This window comes from Sturnus vulgaris, chromosome 4, assembly GCF_052056855.1.
Source record: "Sturnus vulgaris isolate bStuVul1 chromosome 4, bStuVul1.hap1, whole genome shotgun sequence".
Classification (NCBI taxonomy): Eukaryota; Metazoa; Chordata; class Aves; order Passeriformes; family Sturnidae; genus Sturnus; species Sturnus vulgaris.
In genome coordinates, this window is record NC_142246.1 from 21,309,016 (window position 1) to 21,336,345 (window position 27,330).

At 33.7% G+C, this 27,330-nt stretch overlaps 1 long non-coding RNA gene across 5 annotated transcripts in view; it reads right to left on the reverse strand.

The window, feature by feature from the left end:
• Positions 1-3,435: 3,435 nt before the first annotated feature.
• Positions 3,436-27,330, reverse strand: part of LOC148223900 (uncharacterized) — a 73,340-nt gene continuing 49,445 nt past the window's right edge. For 3 of the 5 annotated variants that reach the window (XR_015803062.1, XR_015803061.1, XR_015803058.1), the window contains 3 exons: positions 26,974-27,063; positions 19,010-19,112; positions 3,436-5,613 (listed from right to left, as the gene is read on the reverse strand). This is a non-coding gene — a long non-coding RNA (uncharacterized LOC148223900). The remainder of the gene's footprint in view (positions 5,614-19,009; positions 19,113-26,973; positions 27,064-27,330) is intronic. The other 2 variants (XR_015803060.1, XR_015803059.1) reach the window with 1 other exon arrangement.

The window sequence follows — 27,330 nt, forward strand, 5'->3', positions numbered from 1 at the left end:
ATTATTTTTCAAAGAAGAAAGGGAGAAATCCCTCCTTTATGAGAGATAAATAAGGTGGGGAGCATTTTGTGAAGCAAGTTGAGAGGGGGGGAAATAGCAAGTGAATAAGACTGGCACCATTCTTGCAAATAAAATAAGTTTTAAAAATTAACCTCAAATATCTTTATCCTGGGGTGTTCCAGCCCTGACCTTTTCTGCCGATTCTCATCACTACATGGGTGTTTGTTCCACGGTGACAATGTCTAGAATCTGCAATGCAAGAAGATTCTTTACAAAATGGTAGATTATGAAAACTTTTTCTTTCCCTGGAGGAGTTTTTAAGGTGATTGTCACTGTTTTTAATTCTCAGTAGTCCATTAGCCAAAACAACTATACCTAGGAGTGGATATATCATAAACATATGAGTGATTTTCTTGTTTCTCATTCTTACTGTTATTTCACAGATAAAGCTCACTGAGGAATTCTTGGGATTTGTGATATTGATATGAAAGAAGAAAATGAGGTGGAAAGCAATAAAACTCTAGAAGTCTGATCTAATGATGAACTGTGAATACTGACAGCTCCCAATCTGGAATCTATATGACTGTTTTGATATGATGAAACATGGTAAAGAGGAAAAGAAGCTAAGTGAGGTAATTTAATCTAAAAATATGACTTGAAATTGATTCTCCAGATCTGTCATCCAAATAGAAACAATGTAGGTCTTTTTATTGTCCTACAGAGTATTATCATTATAATGCAGGTATTATAATTTACCTCAGCGAGTTTCCCTATCTTTCAGAAAATATGTCTTTCCCATCTTTAAGTGCCTTTAACGGTCTTTTTCCTCCGCCCAGGTTAGTATTTTTTAATGAACATCTTAGTGAAAAGATACATTTTGGACCTGATCACAGACACTGAGAAAATTTGGATTATTTTGGATCAAAACCTTATTTTGATAAAAGTAATCTGCCACAGAGGTGGATTTAGGGTGGGTACTGGGAAGTTCAAAATATACTCTCCAGACTCATAATTTTGTTTATTCTACCTGATCCATATCTTATTCTCATCCTACTGTAGCATAGGAGCACATTCTGAGAGTCTTCTTGCAGAAATATATGTGATTAAGATTGTGCTTAATTCAAAAAGTAAATTAAAAACTTTTTCTTACTTTTTTTTCAATATTTTAAAAAAAGAAGATTAAAACCCTATTCTGAAAGGTTCTTTGGTTCCCAAAATAATTGCAGTTTATTGAAAACACTCTTTAAATATTTTGTTTCTTAATATTGGTTGAATTTCTATAAGTCATTCCCTAAAACCATATCCAAACAGGATTTGAAATACACCTTTAAAACTTTAAAACAATATCTGCAATTAGCTGATTTCTGCCTCCCTAAGAGAAAATATGGGAATATATCATATACAAATAAGGCCACTTATGGAAATGACAGTTTAGGACATCACTTTTGTAGTTAGTTTCTTATACTTAGATATTGTTTAGATTTCATTCCCTTGACTTCAGTGACCAATGCTTTTCTACAGATATAATTAACATCTTCATAAAATAATTTTTTTCAGAAAGTAACCAAGTGGAGTGAAAAAAAACAAAATCAGAATCAAAATTGACATCAGCTCCAAGGTATAAAAAATTTATTGAATCTCTGATATTTTAGATTCCAAGTTCTGTTGAAAAATGTTAAATAAAACTATTTTTGAGATAAATCTGTTTGCCCCCCACCTTAAAGCACGATCATTGAATAGTTCTGCTGTGAAAGAAAATTGTGGAGTTCTATTAACAAGATCTGTACTTGAAGACCACTTTTAAATCATGTTTATTCCAAATAAACGAGACAAAAATCCTTTATGTGCAACACTCTAATCTGTCGAAAGTTTTTTTCTTCTTTCTTTTTCTGTTTTTTTTTCGTTACAGGACATAAACTGAAAATCACCATGTGTGATTACATAAATTATTTTAAGTGCACCAAAATATGTAGGGAATATTTATTCTTCTATTGCTGCATGAAGTTTCAAATTTATTAGCAATTGCATATTTATTATCATCACAGAACTAAACCCATAAAGAGACATCCATCTGATTTGTTTTTACAACAAACTTTTCCCTAACGAAGATTTCAATAAACCTTTTTACAAAATTATTGAACTGTTATGACCAATTCTTAATCTGTGAGTTGTGTAATTGCAGTATAACTAAAACAACAGAAGTTCTTTTTTTCTGAAGTATAAATATTTTGTTAGATCTATCAAAATATTTGAAAATGTTCACTTTAACAAAATACCAGATGTGTCTGGTGACAGATGGATGAGACAAACTTATTTAAATTACAGTCTGGATCCATTTTAACAGTCAGAATCCAACAACTGGAGGATATTGTTTGGTGTCTTGTTTGAAAAAGTTGATTTTAGCCAACTTTTAACAAATTATAGACTACTTCAAATGATTACCAACAGGAGCTCTCAGTTAAATCCATGAGGCAACAGGACTAGAAACAGGTGTCTGTTTCAGCCCTGGAAATGATCTTGCAAATAGACATGGAGTGGTTGTACTCTTTAGCCTAATTTTCCATCAAGAATGCATTTTATCCTAAGTTTTATTGACTGTTAGACACCCTATATCATTAACTATTTTTTTCAAATTTGTCTTTCTGAATAGTTTCACTCCCTTTTAATCTTGGTTTATCTCTGTGCTTTCTTCTCTCTTCCAGTTAACAAAGGAAACAATTTCTTGGTCTGAAATAGAGAACTAAGACAACTTTACAGGTTCCTTTATCTAGAAAACATGCCCTAGTTTATCCCAACTCTATATCAAACTAAGAACAGGGCAAAGGACACACACCAAGTTCTATCCTCTTTGGAAAGAAAACGTGAGTGCACAACCTAGACAGAAATAAGGTCATGCCCTGTAAAAGACCTTAATTTATTGATTGCAAATACATGATATATTTTTAGAGGTTTGGACCGGCTATTTACACAGGACTCAACTGTAATTATCTAACTGTGAAGAAATGTAATTAGAATATTTATCTTGATAATAATTTTCTATTTATAACATTTTTAAATGATAAAAATAGTGTGCTATGTGCTGGACTAGATATTTTTCCTTAAATAAACTATTTAATACAGTATTTTTCCCATAAAGGAAGTAACTTTAAATACAGACATATTTGCTGTATTTCAATTAGTTATTGAGAATACCATGATCTCTCAATAACGAAGTTGATTGATATATTCAATGGTGAGGATGGTTTAATTTCAGATCCTTATCAATTTGCCCACTTTTCTCATCTGCTTGAATGTGCACTTATAATAAAATTCTTGACATCTCACAAGTAACAAAATTTTGCCTTTGGCAAATAATAACTGAATCTTGCATATATATTTTCCAGTCTTGTAGGTTTTATTTCAAAGAAACTGAAAAGTAATACCATATTAAAATGCTTTAAAGTTTGTAAATATATGAGTTTATTTTAGATCATTCTAGTAACAGAAGTAAGACAATATAATAAATATATCAAATCAATGAAAGACTTCAATAAACTGTGATATTCTACTGAAAAGCAATTTGAAAAATAACATCATTAAAAATGCTTGCAAGCCCCCAAAGCCTTGTATTAAGGCCAAGATCCCTGGAATTACAGCCTTAACCACCTTCATTAAGTTTTACCTGAAAAATAGAAAAAACCAAACTTATAAGCACATGTATGATAAAAAGCTGGGCAGTTATCAGGACATTGGAAGCATAGAAGTGTCAAACTAGCCTCATCTATAACAACAGATTTAGGATTGGAAGAAGCACCCAAAAGGTAGATCTCGACTAAGAGACAATAAAATGAGCTTCTTATGAGTTTACAATGTGATGCACAAAAATATGATCATGATATTGCAAGATAATATAAGACTAATTGGTCAGTCACATGCAAAGAACCATTATCATTTAATACATTTCCATTTGCACCAAATGATGTTTGGAATATTCTAATTAATATATTCATCAATTAAATACTTAATGAAGAATTAAAAGAAAATTAATTATCTCTATGTCCAAACAGATTGAACCAATAGAGAAGGGCACACTTTGACTAAATAACAGGAAAACAGAATTGCGACTCTTAAGATGTTTAATTATGAGACTAAATTGGAAGAGAATGTAGCACATGCAGCATCAAAGAATCAATTGCCAGTACAGGTGAAGGTATGTTTCCTTGTATTAGTCAGAGAAAATAGACTGGATGACCTGCTGAGGATCCTTTTAGTCTATCATTCTATTAGAGAATTTCAGACCAAATCTGGGACAATAATTACAAATGTTTGTATTTTTTTATGTGCAGTGCTAGTGTTACTAGTTCTACTTCCTTTCTTGTTCTTTTGTGCCACCAGTTCTTAATATCCTTGCTTTTGCAGAACTAAAATTAGTGCTCATGAGGGTATATCCCCAGCCATCCTTTTAGTTCCTATCTCTGAACCCTTTGTCCTAGAATGAGCTTGCTAGGATTTTCTCTTTCCACAGCCTGCTGTGGCAGCACATTTCAGAAGATTGGTACCTGCTGAGCCATCATTGAGGCAGTTTTGAACTATTCTCTTGTAAGCTTCATTGCATGCCCCTGGTTTGATATGGTAGTATTTAGTGAACCTCTAGGGAAGGATCTGTCTTCAGGTAATCCTCTGACTGCGTGGTTTTGCAAACACAGGCACATCCTGTCAGCCTTTTTCTTACTAAACGGACACATCGAGTCAGTGATTTCAGAGAGATGGGAATTAAGGTTTCAAGATCTGCTTCATATCTGCCAGTTCCAAGTTCAGCATGGGTGAGGTCAAGTTTTTTCCTTAACAATTCCTCATATTCACTTTTATGAAGGTGATCTGCCACCTTTCTACCTTCTGTCTCAGTTTTGTGAGGGTCATCTGCAGTTCTTTGATAATTTTTATAACCTAAAAAAGCCTAAGGGAGCATCTGTGACTGTTCTCCAGGTTACTGGTGAAGTCATTGAATAAAGCTCATACTGATAGTTCTCCTGAAGGAACTACCCTAGAGAGAAATAATTATGTCCAAACCCTTTGCATCCCATCCTTTAATCAACTTGAACCCACTGAATGATCTTTCTCCAATTCACTGACATATTTTTCCCTTTTGTAACTTTTGATATGGGATCTTCTGAAATGCTTCTAAAAATAATTTATGCCCACTGAATCCTCTTCATAAACTTTGGCTCCACAACTCTATAGAAGCCATACTGATTCTAAGCTTTAGTTTATTACAGATGCTTTTGTCAAACCAGTGACAAAAGTCAGTGGCTGATCTCTATTTTACAGAATCTCATCCTTGGCAGATTTTGTGCAGTTAATGATGTCAGTGTTAAAGTCCTCTGCTGATGGTTGTTTGCAATGCTAGGTCATACACTTTGTCTAGCCAACTAGCTGCTTCATCTTTGAGATATTTCAGAGTTCTTGACTGAATGTCATCTGTTTTTGTTGATTTCTTGATATCTCACTCATCTAGATGACATACTCGTTCCTGTGTATTTACTTCAATCTGATCCATCTTCTCTGACCTCTCTGCTTCAGAGAAAGTAAGGGTCAGTTGTTGGTCCTGATCCACACCTTCAGCCAAGATTAAGTCTGAAAAAAAGAATTTATTGATAGTTTTAGTTATGGCCTTGTCAACTGGTATATACTCTACACCAAGCATCCTCACTAATTCCCTAAGTGGTTTCCTGCTTCTGATGTGTTTAAAGTAATGTTTTGCTGTCATTTGATGATGCTTTGCAAAGTTTTAGTTCTGGCTTTTCTGGTCTAGGTCTCTAAATTTTCTCTTTACATTTGACCTGCTGTTTTTGCAAATGTTTCTCTTTTCCCTCTTTGACCAAGCTCTTCAACTCTTTTAGAGGTCGAATTATTAGCTGCAACAGCCTCCTTAACTTCCCCAGGAAGATATGTGAGGAAGTTTTGGACCACTTTGGTTTCTTTTTGAATTATGGCACACAGTCTAACTGGTCTTCTAACAGAGTATTTATAGCAGTCTTCATGTTGCATGTAGACTTTTTAAGCAACTTCATTCTGTCTTTGGAAATTTCTCATTCTTTACAGTTCCGTTTCTTGAAACCATGTGTCAATTTGTGTGATTTATCTCTCTCCCACTGCACTCATAAAAATAATTATGCTGTGGTTTTATTAGAGACTAGCTCTCCCACTGATTCTTCTTGGCTCAGGTTCTTTGCATCTCTCAGGTAAACAAATCCCAAATAGTCTCTTTTTCTGTGAGCTCTAAGACTAATTGTTGCAGTAATCATTTATTGAGTCTGACTTCTGCATCACACCCTTATAATGCATTGATTGAGTCTACTGGAATGGCTGCAACCATCAGGACAAGACACATCCCTTACAACCTCCACTAGTGGTTATTACTTGAGCAGGGTTATGGAAAATAAAGCTCCAGTTGTAGAGAAGGGCAGACTGTGTCAACCACTAGCATTTGTAAACAAATCAAAACCAAACGTAAGTATAAAGAATTTTGTAAATGCTGTAAAGTAAAAGATAACCGTATACATTATGTGGATGAAAGGAACATGCAGGAATTTGTGAACAACACTGCACATTCCAAAACTCTGCTGGAGGAATAAACCCTCAAATCAGAAAGTCACTTTGCTAAATTTTCTCAGGAAACATCAGTAATTTCTTTAAAGTATTATCTTTAACACTAACCTGATATTACAATGAAGTGAAATACTTTCAAAAGTGCTAAAAGATTTACCAGTAGCTATAAATTAGGTAAATTCTTCTGTGTAATGAGGTGTAATTTCAATAAAATGCACACTCAGACCAATCCAGAACTGGATTGTATCCATATTTTTAAGATAATGTGTTATGCTTTAAAAACAGGGCAAGAAGAGTGTTCACAGTTATATGCAACTTGACCATTTTTTGAGTTTTTCTCTTCTGAGAGGTGAAGACATGCATAATTATTGACAGTAATGATTTTTAAGAAAATAAAAACTAAGAAGATCATTTTTCAAGATGTCTGGAAAAGTTTTGTCTTTTTTAAAGTCTGGATCAATACTGCCCTTCTCTTGATGCCAACTTTATTACTCTTTTTCACTTTATAACTTCTATTTATACTGAGTCCTTTGGGTCCTAAACTTCTTTTTCTGCATGTCTAGCTGCTTGTTATAAAACCTTTCTCTTTCAGTACTTTGACAGCACATCAACCAACAAATCTCACTTGTGACAAACTCTAATGATTGAAGCACATATCTTGATTCCTCTCAGTACCTCAACACATTTCTGATTCAATACAGACTTTACTGTTATTAGCTCATCTTGCCTTTTACTGTCTCTTTTCATCCATCAAGCATAAAATACGTGTCACTTCTACAATCATCAGATTGGAAAAGCTGGAGGGGAGGGTGTGTGAGGCAAGAAGAGCAATGTTCTCTTTAGTTTCTATCCTACTTTTTCAATATGCCAGATTAGAAAAAAAAAATTTCTTAATTGGTAATCTTTAACCAGAAAATCTTTATGTTAACTTTATCATTACTTGTGAAAACTATGAAATTAAAATTCTCTTATAAAATGACTTACCATTAGACCTGTGTCTTATCCAAATATTGGAACAGCTAACATAGCAATTCTGTACTTATGAATGTCCTTATACACCTTTTCTGGTAGATGTTACAGCTCATCAGGGTCAACATTTCTTTCACTTTCTTACAGTTGCATCAAACATGACAGTTACAACAACCCTAACTTTAAAGAAGGTCATAAGCAGAATGATTTCAGTGCAAGTAATTACATTGGGTATTTAGACATTTTATTATTGGTTGGGGTTTTTTTATTATCTGTTTTGATATTATATTGACACTGAACTATAGATAACCATGTCAGTTCTGTTCTGTACTTGCATATAAGCACTGAACTAATTTGAATTTGAAGGGGCAGACTATTTCCACAAGAATGTTTCAAGGAATGAAGAGATGCTGAAGGATGTTGGAGAGTTTGAGCTTTTAATAGCTATTCTCAATGTCTATTTCATAGGAAGAGTTGAGCTGGACAAAAGTCAGTGAGTCTACCAGGACAAATCCAGCAAACCATAAATATGTTTGTTAGAAACTGAACCTAAGAGAAAGCACAAAAGGCAAGGGACACATCATTCAGAGTTTTTGGCTTAAAGTGAGGACTGGACCAAGTGAGGACTGGACAGACGGTTGGAAACCCTTATTCACATCAGCCATTATACATTAAAAAGTTAATGAAGTTTTTTACACTCATTCTGTGTAGATCAATTGCTCACAGAAAATCCAAACTGAAAATTATGGATGTAATATTTAGGGACAAATAATTTCATTAAACTAGTTAAATATTCAATTTGTCTTCTATTTTTATTTTTTTCAAACAGTTAAAAAAAATAGTCTTCATTCACAGTTACAGCTTTCGTTTAATACAGTGACTTTTTTTAACAATATGACCTCGTGGCAAAGCAGACGAACATCTTCTCAGACTACATTAGGAAAAGCTAGCAGTGCTAGCAGAGGTGTTCCTTGCCTCTACTCAGCATTGGTGAGACATACAAGAATAAGCTGAGAGAGCTGGAATTGTTTCATCTAGACAAGGGAACGCTCAGGAGGATCTCCTCCTTGTGTATAAATAACTGAGCAAGCTGCCCTACCTGATGTGACTTCAAAGAGTGAAGTTGGACTAAGTGATATTCAGGGATCACCCCCCAAACTCAACCAGTGCATAGATGCCATCTTCCAAATACAGTTGTGAGTTAAAAATGTATTTGCAATTGTTTTGTAATGTGGACTCAAAGAAAGCTTTTCTATATACAGTGAGATGATAGTAGACATCACAGAATTCTTTGACTATAATTATTTCCCAAAAGACACAAAATATATTAATTGTATGTATGTACATATACATATACACACATATATATAGTGTGTGTGTGTATGTATTATAGGTATGCAATTGGATGAGTAGGAAACAAAAACTTAGAAGTGCTATTTGTTACCAGACCTCCTGTGTACAAAACAAATGGGCAGTCAGATAATGTTAGTACCATTAAACTTCACATTCAAAAGAAAAGCAAAATAAATAGCATATTTTTAAGGCAGAGCAGGTCACTAAGACATCACAGAAGAATTTTTCTTTTCTTGCAAATTCAAGATCAACATCATAATTTATTTGACACCCCAATAGAGTTTTTGTTGGGCGAATTCTTCAAGATAATGCATTACATGCACTCTAAAACAAAGTCTGCAAAAGAGTTTTCTGAGGTAGACCTTTGTATTCTGCAAAATAGTAGCAATCCATTAGCATCAGTGGTATGCTGCATACATGCAGAGTTCTACACTGAAGAATGAAATACTGGACTAGTTCCATGAGCTTTCTTATTTTACAATTTTTAGAGAAGACCCTGTGTATTTAAAATGTGGCCTCTATTTAATCTACTCTTCTGGAAATAAAAAAACAACATTTAGGATTTTTGGAGAAAAAAAATATCCAAATCTTCCTCTAAAACAGAAAGGTGTAGTGGAAATTCCTTTAAAGAAATACTACTCAGCTTCTCTGATTGCAGAAAAATATAAACAACCCCAAATGAAGAAGTTCAGACTTCCTAAACATGGGAACTCTCGTTAAAAATGGACTAAGCTCCTTTATTTAGGGTCTCTTTCTCTCCATGTATAAGCTAGTAGCAGATTAATTCTGTCTTTTGCACATGCATGCTTTCTTTTATTTTACTGTCTTTTATCATTGTGCCCTACACTGGAATGTTGAAACCTGAAATCTGGGACTGGACCAGGGTGGTGGTATGAAATAATTTACAGATTTTTCTTGAGGATTGGATACCTACTCAGAAAACCAAGTAGTTTATATTATAAAACATTTGGTGTATTAAAAAATATATATAATTTACTTATCATCAGTGTAAGATTTTTATACACCATCATAGCCACTAATAAATTGCTAATAAATTAATGAAACTTAGATTTATGTTGTCAAAAAAAAAGGAATACTCAGGAAAAATACTGAATTAATTTAAAAACCAATATTCACACAATTTCTATTTGGTAAAAACCCATCAGTCAAATTTCTAATACAGCTGATACTTGCTAGAATTTTATCTTATTGCCTCTACTTTATGTGTTTACATGGATGTCTAGCTGCAAAAAGCTGCATTTCAAACTGGCTTTCACATTGATATAGATTATTTTGAAAAATATTTTTGGTCCCTTCAGGGTGAAAGCTGCACTTTAATAAGGTTTTGGGGTTTTATTAACGTGTACGACAACAGGCCTTTGGGATTTGTAATTTAATATTCATTTAACAAAGTGTGTTGATACATGTTTCGCAAAGAGATTTGAATAACATTTTAAAAGTTGTTCCAACATCTCAGGTATATTGCATACCTCTTAAAGCATTCCACTGAAGATTTACAAATTGCCTGTGAAAGAAGATTTGGAAGAATTGTATTTAAGTAACAAAAATTCTATCTCATACTGGAAAAATTAAAGATTGAACTATTCTGCATGTATAACTTATGTTGTAGAATAAATATTTTGTAATTTTTTTAATGATTCAAACCATGGATTAAGTATAGGCTTATATTTTAAATGGTTTTTACTGATTCATACCCCAAAACCTTAAGGCTGTTAATGCATTTATAATACATGCGCAGAAGATTGGAAAGAGTTTAGAGTTTAGGTCCATGGGCTTTGTTGTATTAAAGAAGAGGAACATTTTATATGTAGAAATATAGCAGTGTACATCAGTATTAAATATTCCATTCTGCTTCAGTGAACAAAAAGGATCTACCTGCAAACAAACCACTGCTTCTCCTGCAGTTCACCTCTGACAGAACTGTCCAGCATTCAAATAGTTTTGTTTGTTTGTTTGTTTTTTAATAATCCATTTATCAAGAATCAGTCTGAAAACACATATAAAAAAGCATGCACACTTTGTTGTGTATCTATATATATACACCACCGAATGAATACTTTAGGATTAATGTTTCCTTAACTTGGGAGCTCGACTGGTGAGAGCAAGTTTACAGCATAGCACATGGTGGAAGAGCATTGAAATATGTCCGCAGTAAAGTTGTTAAAAATCTCCATCAAAATCAGAAAAGTTTAAGGTTTGTGATATGAAATCAGTGTTTCCCAAGACAAAGTAATGGACAAATGCAAAAAGCAGATTAAGTTTACTCAGGAAGAAACACATTGAGAAAGCCATTTCCACCGAGTCACTGTGCATCCAAAAGCCACGTGCCAGAACACAGAGCCAAACATCAGCTATGCAGAAAAGGGCCAGGAAAAATAATCTATAATTAGTTCCCAAACACAGTGCAGATCACAGTTAACGACTCCTGAAATCAACTGACTGTTCCACGCTATCACAAAAAGGATTTTTGATGAAGATCTGAAACAAAAAAGACAGATAGATAGATAGATAGATAGATAGGTATAAAGAAAGATTCTGATCTGCATTAGCAGCTTGTATCATGAAGGTTATCTCAAACTGCAACAGAAAGTGAGACTTTGTCCTTTTGATTTCTTGCCCTGGATGCATTCGTCCCTGAGGGAAACAGGAAGACATTCATGCCAAATCTGGAAGCAAAGCATGCTTGTGCATTAAATATGAGCCAAACAATTCAACAAGAGGACAACCTTTTTGCCAGCTTTTTCAAGTCATGTTGGCAGGGTCAAGAGCTGCAGAATGTAAGTTATTGCTTTTATTTTACTTTGAGTTATTAATCTGCGAGTAGATTTAAAACATATTGAATATTTTCCCATATGTTTCATGACAACAATTTAAAATTTAAAAAATGCGAGAGAGACTATTTTATTTGTGGTATCAACATTGTCATCTTTATCTTATTTTCTTCCCAATATAAGTATAAGCTATAAAAAGAAGTAGTTTTATTTTTTACATATCTACTGCTTCTGTTCTAATGCACCTATCGAAATCTTTTGTGCAAAGCTCTGAAATCACCACAGAACACAGATAAATATATCATTTAAAGAAATTTGCTCAAGAAGTAATTTTGGTGATATGTTGGTGAGCAATAGAGAACATTAATAAATTATTTTTTATGCTATGAGATAATTTATTTTTCTCATAGGGAGAATGGTTTTCTTCTGTTTCCTCTAAATACTAACATTTTAAACAACATCTATACAGCTAAAACTACCTTTCATTATAAATAGAAAATAATGTGTTTATGTGTGTATTTATATACAGAGACATGGGAGAAAGATATACTTCTACCAAACTATATGGAAATCAGTATGATCACCATGTCTCTTATTCACACAGGAAGCTTAATGATCTTGAAATGTGCACCTTTACCAGATAAGAGGAGAAAGAATGATCATATTGCTGCTGTTGTGTATGTGGCTGTTTCAATGCATGGCCTAGAGCTCATTTGTTAATGACCATGCAAATATGCAGCACATTTGTAAAGAATTAAATTATTTTTCCTCATGCATATTTATGTATGCATGTGTATTTTGGAACTCATTAAAGCAGTTTACAAAAGATTCTGTAACAAGCATCCCACTTTCAGCATTGTCCTGGAAATATATTTGGTAAGGGCAAAATTCAGGAATATACTTATAAATCCCTGACTTTAAACATCTAACAATCACTTTTATTTCCCATCACACACCTGGAATAACATCTTCAAAATCAGTTAGGTGCATTTCTGAATTCTTGCACAGAGAGAGCCAAGTTCTATCACTTCATAAAACTGAAGCTTCATATTACAAAAATGTAGATAAAGCATTGTGAGTTATCTCTTAGTTAAGCACCCACACTGCTGTTAATTCAACCACTGCAACCCCAGTTGGATGTGGGGCAAAGCAAGAAGAACAATCACGAGAAAAGTTGAATTGAGACAAAAACAGATTAATAAGTGAAGGAAAGAGAAACAAAAGGCAATCACTCAGCACCTCATGTGGACTGATTCCCCACCAATCTCTGAACAAAGACCACCTTGGAAGCCAAAACTCCTCTCTCCTTATTCCTCTGTCCATTCTTATTGCTGAGCATGACATTGTAGATTGTGGTGTATTCCTTCATCCAGTCGGGGTCAGCTGTCCCAGCTGTGTGTGCTCCCAGCTTCTTGCCCATCCCCAGCCTACTCACAGGGAGGAAAATAGGGTGCAGAGTGGGGAAATGACACACATTAGTGTGGTCAACACAAACCCAAAGCACAGCACCATATGGGGCTGCTGTGAAGACTATTCACTCCACTCCAGTCACAGCTAGTACATAGAGTAACTGCATTTTGCTTTAAAAAATGTTTGACTGTAACAAACAGTATCTGCATGTATTGCTGTATAAGAATTACTCATAAATACAATGACAAACAGCTTCTGTGGTAAAGTGTTTTTACTTTCTCTGGTAAACTACTTCCTCTGAAAACAAGATTTTCTGAGCCTTCTAAAGCTTTTTACAGTAAAATCACCATTTTCTTGACTAATTTTGCTCAGAAAGAGGATAGAGTGGGTGGAACTTTTTTTCTATCAAACTTACTCTGTAGTGAGTGTAAGCAGTGGCTGATAAAACTGCTGTCAAACAGAAAACAAGAATGTAGGAGAAATGATATTAAGAAATAATCACGACATATAAACTAAGTATGTAGGCCTTCCTTTTCAGTTGTTTGAAGAGATTAATATATTAACATATATCTATATATTATACATATATATGATGTATATATATGGTATATATATGATGTATATGTATATATATAGTACATATATAATATATATTAAGACATCACTGTCACTTTCAGTGGCATCACAGCCCATGCTTCTGCAGAGTCTTCAGGTTAAGCTGGTTCTCTCAGACACCAGAGAGCTTTGCAGTTCATGTGTGCATCTCCACTTGGCAACCTCGTGTTAAGGTGAAGTATAAAACGTGGTTTCCACAAACAGCCAAGGAACAAAAACTCCGTTGCTTCCCCCAGCATGTTCCACCAGATAAGTATAAACCTTTGCAAAAAGGAATTTCTTAATTATTCAGTTTTTAAAAAAATAAAGATTTAAAGTGAGCACAGAAGGAACTGAACCTATCCTATACTGCAGGAATGAATAAGCCATTAAGACATAATTTTCTGTTTCTTTTCACAGAAATTTTATGAAGCCAAGCATCTCATACAAAAGTGACAAAGAATTCAACAAGGGCAGGACGGTAACAAAGTGTGAAAGAGAAAGATGTTGGTGACACAACAAAAAGTGGATGAAAGGTGGAGAAGAAAGTTCCAAAGATACCATCTGTTACTTTTTTAGCATAAGAAGCACTTCAGGGTATTCTCAATAGTTATAGCTCCTGCTCTGGGAACATAGAAAAAGGTTGGTTTGTGTTTGGTTTCGTTTTGGTTTTGTTTTGGGTTGGGTTTTTTTATTGTTTTTGTTGTTGTTGTTGTTGTTTCAGGGGGGTTGTTGGGGTTTTTTTTTTTTTGTTGTTTGTTTGGGGGTTTTTTTTGGTTTTTTGGGTTTTTAAAATTTTTTTCATCCCACTATTCTTCTTTTAAAACTTTTCTAAAAATAAGTGAAAAAATTAATCTGAGATGAGTATTCTGAATCTACATCTGCTTCCCATAACTACATTTTTTTTAAAGTTCCATGTTACCTTTTAAAATCAATCTGGATAAAGATTATTTTCCATTATTCCAGTTCTTCAAATATATATTTAAGGCCCATTTCTGGGATATATAGAATTTCTGAATAGCATTCTGTGTCTTTATAACAATACAATATAAAATGAGGGAGCAACTGTAACATATCTTCAGATTTAGAAAAGAAATATTAAAATTAATAAAGAAATAATAAAATTAATTCTGCTTTTATTCATATTTGAAATTTAATCTTTCATAGTTATTAAATGTAGCATTAGTCAGGGTAGATAGAACACATAAAGGAAATTGTCAAAGACAAGAAATATTGCAGATGAAAAGTATTTTGATATTTAGGTCACAGATTCATGTATGTGAATACAGAAGAATATTGTGGTCATAGACGAAAATACCTATTTGGGTATCATAAAGGAAAGAAAAAGAGAGAAAAAATGAGAGAGTCTTCAGAAAAGCTGAAGAGAAAAGAAAGGGAATAGAAATTATATAAAGTAATAGCTGAGAGGACTAAGATATGTATGAAAATTCACTCCTTAAGAAACAAGCAGCTTAAAAGAAGAGGATGCTAATACAAACTGAGGAATGAAATGAGATACTAAATTTACATTGGATAATGTCTCAAACACTGAATAGTCCTATTGAAGACCAGATGACTAGCTCAAAAATAAAGTGCTATGCAGCATGATCCACAGGGTAGTGATAAATTGCACATAAAAGACAGCACAGAAAAATTTAGTGCATTTCAAAGGTCAGCTTTCAGCACTATTCTATACAAAGCCCTTGCTAAAATACAGAAACATTTGCAGAGCGAGCTGTGTGATTTCCAGCAGCCCTAGGAAGAATTCACACCAACCTTACATTTTATTCACAAAATATTTAGGAAATGAGGAATATCTACTAAAGCTGGTTATCTGGCATAGTGTCTCATAATCCACAGTAATAAAATACTGCAGTTGAATCTCAAATCCTTTTCCAAAATGCTTTGTGAAAATTATAAACTCTTAAGATAAATTATCTTTTCAGTACTCAAATATGCAGTCCTTCATAATAATTTTTGCAAAGATATTAATGGAAATTGTCTTTCACAACTTATGAATTAGAATGCCATTAGTGATGAGTTATAATGGTGTCAGTCACACGCTGATTGAAATATTTTCTTCTATTCTTTCAAAATTATCACCTGATTTAGAGCAGACATTTATATTATTTTTGTTATAATGTAATACTTTATTTCTTATACTAACAATATTTGCTTTCACATATTTCTATATAATATTCTTGCATATTCGTAGGATGCTGCCACACATTTTTTGAATTAGATGCAAACAGATTCATCAGATGGAATCAACAGATTCATCAACACATTCCTACTTTTAATGTTAATGTCACAATAATAGAAAGATTAATTCTCCACAGACAGAAAAAATTTATGGTGAATATTACAACATACTTATTACTCTTATTACCCTTTGTTTCTCATTTGCAATTCACTTTGGATTTTTTTGCTCAAAACCATACAAAATCTTCTAAAAAAATCATAATTCACTAAAGTTCATGTAGTTATGCCATGATTAGTTAAATGATGCTTTGTTGCTATCAGTTTAAATAACGTTTTAAAAAGTATTTCTGTTACATTGCTTTGGGGACTGTTATGTCACACTTTCAAACTAATTTTGAAGGCTAAAGTAATATTTTGCATCATTATAAAAATTGGATGCGTGGTTAAATGCTTCACATTAGTCTTTAAATATTCTAAAAGATTATTTTCTAATGAAGTAAAATTAAAACATAAAAATAAATAAAAATGTTAATGGAAATAGCTAAGCTCTCTTAAGTTACTGATAAAGTCAAAAGGAACAAAAATATTTCTAATTAATATTCAACTACTATTTTAGAAAAAAGATAAATTATGGTACAACTAGTCTCTAAGGAGCAGCCCAGTTTACTTGCATTATTGCAGCTCTTTCACAAAAAGAAATGAAGCGAAATCAGCCATTTTTGTTAACTTAGACAACATCTTCCCTCAACCTATTTAAATAAAAGTAATATGCACAAAGAGAAAGATAATTAAAATAAACCACCCTAAAGTTAACAACACCATCCAGGTATTTAAAACTTCCGACTACCTTTGAAACAAACAATTTAATTGACCAGTTCCTTTGGAACATCGCTAATTAAAAGTCTCTCGTCAATTCTTGCATTAATACTCTCAGTAGCAAAGGGACCTGATAAATATCACAGAATCACAGAATGGGTCAGGGTGTTAGGGACCCACAGTTGGTCATCTTGTCTGGGCTCCCCGCTCAAGCAGGGTCACAGGATTGTGCACAGGGCACAGGATTGTGCCCACATGGTTCTTGAATGTCTCCAGTGAGGGAGGCTCCACAGCCTCTCTGGGCAACCTGTTCCAGTGCTTGGCCACCTGCACATTTAGGTAGCACTTCCTCTGCATCAGTTTCTGCTCCTTGCATCTTGACCTACTGCTTTGGCACCACTGAGCAGAGCTCATGCTTCATGCTCTTGACATCTTCCCTTCAGATACTGACAGATATTGATGAAGTTCCCTCTGTCATACCTTCCTGAGACTGAGCAGGCCCAATTTTAATCCTCAAGGTTATATTTTTCTTTTGAAATGCCTTGCTGTATTTTTTTCCTTTTCAACTCAGTTGGAAACATGGTTCAAAAACTACTGCAAAATTGAAGTACTGAATTTCTCTTTATAACAACAGATATGGTAAAAGTGCCAGAATCAGAAATACACATTTTTCAGTAGTCTAACATTCAGTGACAGTATGATTGTGTTGTCTGACAGAAAGAAAGGCAGCTCAGATCTTATATAAGTTTCATGCTCCCAAAAATCCCATGCTGAGCATCACTTCATTCAGTGCAAGCCCTGTTTCCTTAGATCAGTATCGCTCCCCTTGTTGACTTCTTGTTTCAGTTTATGCATGTTGTTTCACCTTGACAACATTCACCACTGTGAAGTGCCTTACCTGAACTTGCTGTAGTCCATAAGAATTTGTCATCTGTCAGAGGACCTAAAATAGATCCATGTCACTAGATGAAGTTTTAGTGAAGGCAAGGAACATTAATTTCTCTGGACCTCCTACACATGCTCTTGTTATTGCCTATCAGAAGGTTCTTGGCCTGCTTTGCTGCCGAGTCAAGATGCTGTCTCATGCCCAACTTGCCATCTACCAGCAACCCTAAGTTCTTCTCAGCAGAGATGCTCCCTTGATAGTCAGGGCCAGTCTGTGTCATTATTAGAGATATTTCAGTGTTGTGACCTCTAGTTCTTCCTGTTTGTTTCCCACATGTGAGTGACTGAAGAAAATTATTAATGGCTCAAAGCAATAGAAGTGAGAGTGAGGGGTAGTGAGAGAAGGTCATGCAAGTTCTGTGGAAAGTGAGATGTGCCCTACACCCCATCCCCTGGAGGCTCCAGTGCAGCCCAGAATGGCTGTGAGTCACTGGTACACCTGAAACCCCACCTGGAGGAGGAGTTTCACATGGGACACCAAAGCAGATAAAAGAAGTTGCACAAAGACACACGTGGTCTTGGCCCATTATTTTGGATTTTATAGTTGCTGAAAACATGCTGAATTTCAAACAGCAAATAATAATTTTTGTCTGTACCTGCTGTGGTTGGTGCCAGGAGCCCTGCCCTGTGCCATGTCAGTGTCATGGCTGAGCACTTGCACAGTGCCTTCATCAGGGCTTCCAGCCCTCTCCAGCACCTCTTCTCCAGGTCTGCACCCATCTAACATGCTCCCCACCACCATCAGCCATCAGCTGAAAGAAAACATTTGAAGCACTCTTTTTTTTCAGGAGTAGCTGAAAGTTGTAGTTCAAAACTAGAATTTTTGAGAAGTAAAGCCTGTGATATCTTCCCTTCTGCAGCAGCAGCAGTCAGCCCCCCTTTCCCCCAAGTTTCCTAGAAGAGTCATTCCCTATCTGCCTTGCCCTTGTACAAGTTATCCTGCTATGTGATTTTTTAGGTGAAATTTTTCTTTTGCACAGATTTTAGGGTCTAAATACAGATTCTCTGATCTTTGCTTCTCTTTACTTGAAAGGAAACCTACTGGGTGACAAAAACATTCACTGTAAAACAGAGTACAGTCCATTTGTGGTTAACATAGCCCCAGCAGGATTTTCACTACCAGAAATCTCACTGCACATTGTTTTGATGTGACTTTCACTGAAAACTGATATTTCCTATGAAAATAAATACCTTTTTCTAATTGAATTAAGAAGCATATATTTTAAAAATACAATTAGTCCAATTCTGTAGAAAATCAACAATTAATAGACAGCAAAATATGAAACTTAAGTTACATAGCAGTCTTACCAAAGGAAAAACAATGTGACAGAGGTTCTTACCCAAATATAGCAACAGCACAATTCTTGGAAACTTTCACCAAAGAATCCCTAAATCTGCCCGGTTCTGTCTGTTTCATCATTTTGTAACAAAATCTGAAAAAGACTGAGGGGGTGGGGGGAATTAGGAAGGAGACCTCAGTGAAGCATAAATTACAAATTCCTTTCTAAGTAGGAAGATCTAACTCCATTAAGTAATGGCACGGTTTTATGTACCATCAGTGATCTAAAATGTGAGGAATTCATCTTGGGGAATGCACTTTATAGAAATGTGTGAAATTACTGACAACCAAAATATCATCAACAACCATAAAACTGGGTAAAACAAAGGGTCACAATGGAAAAACTGAGCACTCCACCAGAATGCACTTGAAACAGTAAGAAACCACTGAAGAACACATACATCTAATCAGTCTGAAAATAAATGTAAGTTAATTAAGATACAAATTTTCACTATCTCACTAGGAAAAAAATTAAAATGAATTAGCCATTTTAATAAGAAGTAATGCTTGAAATATTATAGCAAGGACAAAAAATATTAATTAATGTAATTCCAGAGAAAGGTTACTGTAGAGAGATTTAAACTAAAATTAATACCCAAGGCTAAGAATTGGTCAGCCAATGAACCTTCAGAGGTACTCAGAAATACTTCAATAAAATCATGCATATTCTTTAAGATGGATGAATTTGAGACTTTGGTCTGGAAACTATTTTAGTCACACTAGGAGACTTTGATTTCTGAGGAATTTAACATAGATACTGAGAAAACAAGATACTAAATAAATAATTTATATTGTTGGGATGAGACTGTGATATGAAAGTGGTAAACAGATCTGAGAAAATTTAAAAAAAATAAGGAAAAAAAAGTGTGTTCACATTTCTTTTCAGTAATGATCTGTAGGCCTGATTTGAAAATAAATTAATTCAATATATCAGGTAATATAACTCATATCTGAAGATAGCTGTGAGCTTTGGATCCTAAAAAAATTATTAGGATGAAAGTTAAATTAAAGTCAAGGAAGATTCTTTTCAACTAGTTTAAGGTCGTACCCTGAAGTGATCTGCAGGGAACAAAAATATGTAAAATTTCATTAAATAGTATTCAGATCCTCATTAATAAAGTAGTATAACCTAGTATAGCCATCAAAAATACATATTTTAGCCCAAAAATGGAATGTAAAAGTAAAATAATATGTTGCAGTAAGCTCTTCTGTTTCAGACTATTCCTCAGGAAATAGTTTTAGAGTATAATGTTGCTACACCACTTTTCAAAACAAATATTTATTTAATATTAGTGGAAAAAAAATACCCTTTATACGGTCAGAAATATTGAAGTTGTTGAGTGCATGTATGAAAAATTTGAGAAATAATAATCTTGATAAACACTTTTCTGACAAAATCTCAGTGGAACTAATTTTCAATAGTAAATTAACTTTTTTGTAAGTATTAAACCAAACATTTTCACCCATTCTATGATATTTTAGTGATAAAGTCAAACGTTCTTAGTCATAAGTATCCAGAATGAATTTTATACCTCATTCTCTTTTTAATTTATGGTCTTTTAATAATGACTCATGTAGAAAAGCACATGGTGCATTTATTGTATTAATTATTTCATTGAAAAGCAAAAAACAATGTCATAAAAGGAAATTAAAAAATATAATAAGTGGAGCAAGTCAGAGAGGCTGGAATTGTAGTTTTCAGTGTTCTTGATATAAGTAGACAGGTTTTCAAAGTACTTTATTTCCAATGTCTTGAAGCAAGATTTTATGAGAAACCAAGCTTTCTAAACAACACATAACAGTGAGAATACATTTATTTCAGAAGGCTATGGAATCATAATACTAATTACCTTTTAGAAGACTTTCATTTAATGTTCTTGATTCAAATCACTATAAAGTAATAAAAATATTTTCAACATTGTACTGAAATGTGTGTGCAGCTCAGTTGAACTCAAAAAGCTTCACAGAGCTTTATAAGTTTGTAAATCAAAATGTTGAGAAACTGATCTTTAAATTGATTTGATTTTAATTCAGACTCATAGAAAAACTTTCAGTTCAGGTCAGCACAAAATCAAAGAAGCCATAAAGTGTAAGGTCTGAGATAATTTGTACTCATTATATTTCATATCATTAAATCAGTGAAACAAAATAATAGTACGTGTATCTCCAAAAACAACGGGATTTTTCCTTGTGAGAGTCTCTTACAAGATAATGGCTCAGCCAATTTTTCATGAAGTTACACCTACCCATTAAAACATGAATGGATTCTAGGACTAATAAGATTGAAACTAGATTAAAGTTATTTCTCCCTTCTTTCTCAAAATAATATTTTCTAATATCTATTAACAAGAAGAAAAAAAGATCAGATCACAGAAATGAGGGAAAATGTTCATATATTTAATAATCTAAATTCCGTGTTTATCTAAATTTGGTCTCTTTCCCTGTGCTTTGTTAACATACTCTTGGGATAGCAAAGAAAAAATGACAATATCTCTTTAGCTTTAAATCTGTTTTCTCCATGGTTGGACTATTAGATACCTAATGCAGCTATTTTTAATAGGTTTTAATCTTACTATAGGAGAAAATGTGTCTCTAAGAAGAGATACTAGCAAACTGCATTCCTGTAACAACTCATTCTGCTACAAGTCAGAGAATTAAAGTATGCACATTATAAAGTAATCAAAATTGTTTTTCAAGTAGAAATCAGGTTATCAATCTAGAAGAAATATAGCAAAAACTAAAACTGAAAATTACAGACAAAAATAAGACAAGGAAGACAAAATTTGTCATCACTGTACTTTTACCAGTGTGTCGGAACTGAGTACTAAAATTAGCATTTAAAAAACAAAAGGCAAAAAGGCATGGTTTATATTATTGCTCCATGGTGATTAAAGATTTTTTTTTTTTTAACTTCAGGTTAGTAAAAATTGGGAAAGTGCCTTTGGATTGCTTCATATGTAAGTATGTAGTAGATGGAATTGTGCCATTTCCCTACCCCAAGTGTTCCTGAATTCATATCTTATGCTGGAAAATGTTGACTCAAGCATGATTTATCACTCTCTTTATAATATTTATAGATTAAGGCATATAGAACCTACTCTGTGTTGCTATTCTGCTTCTCTTATTGATACCTAATGGAAATTGAGGCACAATCCGATATCAGCTGCAGGATTTGCTCTAAAGCATAAAATGGCAGTTGATATCTAGAAAAAAACATGCATAAGGCTGCACAGGATATTCCTTAATAACTGGGTAGGAACACTCTGGACTCTTTCAATCCTATCTGGATTAGCAATGTTTCTCAGTACTTCATAGTCATGGGGTTTTTTTGAATAAAGATACCAAAGTGGTTCAGTGCTAAGACATGTGGAATATCTGACCTTTAGAACCTGGCCTGTTTTTAAATACATGAGACATCTATAAATAAAGAAAATATATTATAAATTATATAATGTGCATAACCCCCTAATGTTTTCATTATATACTCAACATTTTCCAATAGGGCCAAACATTTAGTTTTATGTGAAAGCATATTCATTCCTCTTGCAGATATTGGCACATAATAGCTTTACTCAGCATATCTGGGAACTACTGAAAGAATTTCATCCTACCAAACACGTATTCACATCCTTAATATTCTCGTGATGTTTAAGCACCTATTTAATTCAGAGATTAATTGTAAATATAGCTAAGTGCTGGAATTAAAATATGTCATCATAAAAAATTTTATAAAAGCAATAAATATGTGATTCTTATTTTTCATATCTTTCATCTTTTGTGTTTCTAGAAAACAGGAAGTTATTTTATACTCTGATGTGTATAACTGAATGATTGCTTTCCCTGTTTGACTGTGCATATATCCAGCTGTTTGTGTCCATTCATTCGGTGAGTGCTGCACTAGAGGCTCCTGACCAAGTAATAAACTTTTGTTGTTAACGTGACAGACAAGGAACCACCATCTACACATTATGCACTGCCAGATATCCAGCATATATATATTTACAGCACAATAGTTATATATAGTGTATACATACTAATAATCAGAAAAATAGTTCACATAATTGCGATGTGCAATTTTTGTGCATTTGTGCAATGTGCAATAATTACATGATGCAATCTCCATCATAACTCTCTTGTTCCCTTCCTTTTTAAAAATCTGGTGTTATAACTCATTAAACTGAAAAATTCTTAGTGTCTCAAGCTATATTTAGATATTTTAAAATGTCAACAGGTATTTTTTTTTATCCATTCTAATACCTGCATACAATTAAAAATAGGGATTTTCATCCTAATTCCACCCTCGAAGTGATAACTGCCATTTGAGTTCAAATGTATATTTCACAAAAACATAAAAAGGGACTTCTTGCATTCTCATTCTCAAAAGTAAGGGAAGCTTTGGAAGGTGCCTCTAAGGAAAAAAATATTCTTTCTTCTTTTTGTACAGTTTAACCCTATTAAATAAATCCTCTGATGGTGACTTACTTTTATTCATGTTAGAATAAGTCTAGTGTCACTTCAATTATGTTGAACTGAATTAAACTAAATTTTTTAAGGGATGAAAAGTAGGTTTTCACTTCTAGCATTTCTAAAATAACAGTAGGTCTTTGTCTCCTATCTATTGAAGGTTTTCAATGAAATTATGTTTAAAACCGGTCGTCTCCATCAGCTTTAGTGTAGTTGTTAACCTAACTGAATTCAGTGTGGGATAAAACATCAAGTGAAAATGTGAATACATGCTTTGTAGGATAGACAAATGGGGAATGATGAAGTTCCCATGTGATTAAGCACTTTTTTCTTAAAAACAAGTAGGAAGTGTCAATAAGCCCATCCATGCAGAATTATCTGGCCAAACCTGAAATTTTCGATTCTGACCTTACAGTAAGGTCACTTCATTGGAAAAAATTACAGATTTCTGAGGACCAACGCCTTTTTTTTTCATGTTTAACATACATGAACTTTTCACAAAACTCTACAGATGCATCACTATAATTCCCTAAAAGATTTTATGACTCCTCAGGGCACAAGGGTAACTGGTAGATCATAAAAAAAGAAATATTACAATTTAAAATATATTTAAAACACCCTAATAATTAAAAAGACAAATTTATTTTTGTGGAAGAAATAGATTATTTGAGTTATGTCATCATTTTTCGCGCAGCAGATACCTAAGAAAAAAATTGCAGTGATAGACAGTAGATACATTGTATATTGCTCCTTCTTTGCAGTAAGACAAAAGAACCTCAGAAATAAAATTCCTGAAATATAGCACAGAACTTTGTCGTTGTATCCATCAGAGGAAAATTAATTCTCTAGAGGAGTCTGCCAAGCTTCCTAACAAAAATATCCATACAATTTATGCTTCAATCATGGCCAAATTCTTTCAATTACATGAAGACTAACTGGAACATCAGCAGCCTCTCCAGTGGGCTATTCCAATTTCATTACTTTTATGCCAGTAGATGACAGGTTGTTGTTGAAATTGATCTCTTTTATAAGGTTCATAACATACTCTTCAAATTACTGTGCATCTTCAGATTTTCTTCTTTTCTCAAAGGTCTTAAGAGAGGTTAATAACATCAACAATATAGTCTTGGTTAAAGTAGCACTATTTAAAAGAATAGCTTTCACTAAATTATGATTTTGGTCTTATACTATCAACTGGCAAGGTCAGATTCTCTCATCCTTACTTTTCTGCCTATTTATGAGCAGTGATTCCAATTATTTTTTAGAAACAACTCAAAAAGCATGATATTCCTTAGCTGTAAATAAGCCTGGGAAAACTCTGAACAGATTCATATCTAAATGGTCAGACCTTCTCAAGATCTATCTGGTGTTATCTTGGACTGTTGCTGGTCCCTCAACTAAGGATTAGTCCTTCAGATAATAGACTTTAAAACTAATAGGGATTTTTCTATACTGTATCTGCAGTCACTACAGATGTACTTCAGGGGTTTTAAAGTTCTTTTAAAATACACATACATATACTTTCAAATGAAACCTCTTGATTTATAAATCTTGTTTCATATCTTCATAGGTAGAGTGAATGGAATTTTTTAAACAGCAATAAAGTTTCTGAAAAGCAGAGTTCCCATCAATACTATCCGGAAGAAAGCTAGTAGTCAAATCTAGAAATATTTTAAAGCTGCTTCAAACATTGCCAACTTTTAACATTTGTGCTGGATTTTTTCATAACTGATGTTGGCCTAGGGTGTGTGTTTTGGGAAAACTTCAATAGAAATTGACATGTGAGTTGAAGAAAAAGGCATAATTTGGTCAATGTAATAAAGTTGGCAACCTTTTCCTTGTAAAACTTCAATGCTTCCAATCTTTGGAGCAGAAGTTGACATTTGGAATGGGAGCTTATGTATTATCTATCTTTCTTCTTTTGTCTTCACGAACTTGACCAAACTGTGGCCAAATTATAAGAAGCTAAACCACTAAACACTGCACAGTCGTGAATTATTTAATTGAATTTTTCTACAGTTGTGCCTACAGTCATTTAACATGTCCAACCTTCTTACAGGTCACAGCACTTACTAAAATGTCATTTACTGAACTGTGCCTTTACTTTCTTCAAAAAACCATTGGACATACTCCAGCCCTAAACTGAAAGTACTAAAAATCCAAATTTGTTTAAGACAACTTTAAATGCTCTGGCTTGGAAAACAGCACTAGGTCTGAGTCTGACACTTAATTAGCTTCTCTTCTTAATGATGCAAAAGAAATTTCATAGTGATACAGAGGAGTCAGACAGACATGAAGACAAAATTTTGGAGGGCATCAGCTAAGAGAGAATGTGAGAATGAGAAACAAGATCTGTTAAAGCAAGAAGATAGGATTAGGAAAAAAAAGAGGGACATGTTAGACAGGAAAAAAGAATTATGAGCTGCTGGGACAAAGAACACAAGCTAAGAAAAGCACTAAGTCCAGACACACATCAGCACAAGACATGTTCTCAGAATGGCTGGAAAAAGGCAGATGAACTATGAATACACTAAAAACACATTTATGATAACATCCAGATTTTCAACTAAGATCCAGATTTTCAACTAGAAAGCAATCTTGTGTTAGTACATATAATATATAGGAATCTGGACACTTGTTTTTAAAGCCACAAATTTATATTCATCTTTCTAATCTATGATTTTTTTAAATTTTATTTTTTATTTTTTAAATGAAAGTGGCACTTTACCAACAGGTCACCAGATATATAAGTGATTTCCAAGATTTCCAGTCACACCAGCTTGGAAGAAATTAATGCAGACTTGCTGCCTTCATGGTTGCATCCTCTACTTTTGAGAGCATGAAGTTATCCTTTGGCTAATTGCAAAATATCTTTGATGTTTTGCAGTTCCCTGTATTTGCTACCCAACAGATGTCCAGCTCATTGTAGTCACCCTTGAGCAAATTATTTTGTTGTCCTGAGTTTTAACACTTGCCCAGTAGTGGTTTTGTTTGTTTTCCTGTTGCTCTCTTCAGTCCTTAGGGTCTGCAGCAGATGCTTATTATAGTTTTTCTTTTGTCTTCACTATTATTCTGTCTCTATGTGAAATATTTTGCTGACGTTTCACACTTTTGAAACTTTTGAAGAATTGTAGATGAAAAACATTAGGAAAAGAGATCTGGGAACAAATGGTCATTAACATCTGCACAGTTAGTGGAGATTAGAAAAGACACACAAACTGCCCTGAAGAGAAAGAATGTACTATTTCCTTCAGCTCAGAAGACATCACTGCCACATTTTCCTCACCAGCCTCTTTCTCTTTATTGTGGAAAAATAGCCTATTCTTTGAAGTTTATTTTATACCTGATTCTTTTCTGTTTATTCTTATCGACTACTAAACAACAGTAGCATGCCCATAGTGACTATTAATCTATGGGAATAGTATCTGTGAAACTGCACACCTGCTGCTCAGTAAATGAAAAGGTCTCACTAATAATACTCTTGAATATACCAAAACTCACCTGCAGTTTGAATAACTACAATGATAGGACAAGAATTTCCCTCCTGGGTCATCTTCAGTCCTTGGAAATGAGTTTTCCCAAATCTAGTTCCTGAAAAAATACAATTGTATTTATAACAATTTTATTGACAAACTTAACCACGTAATCAGATGCTTCATTCTCCTAATGCTTAGTGTAACACATATCCTAGGAGACACCTCAGTCTACCATGAAACTTGAAACAAAAAAAAGGAACTAAGCACAGCAGTATCCTCTCCTCCTCTCTGTTTTTTATGGGCATCCACGATCCAAAACTAATACAGACCTACTGCAGTCTCCTAGGTTTTATCTGAAGAAGCACAGATCGACCTTTAGGTA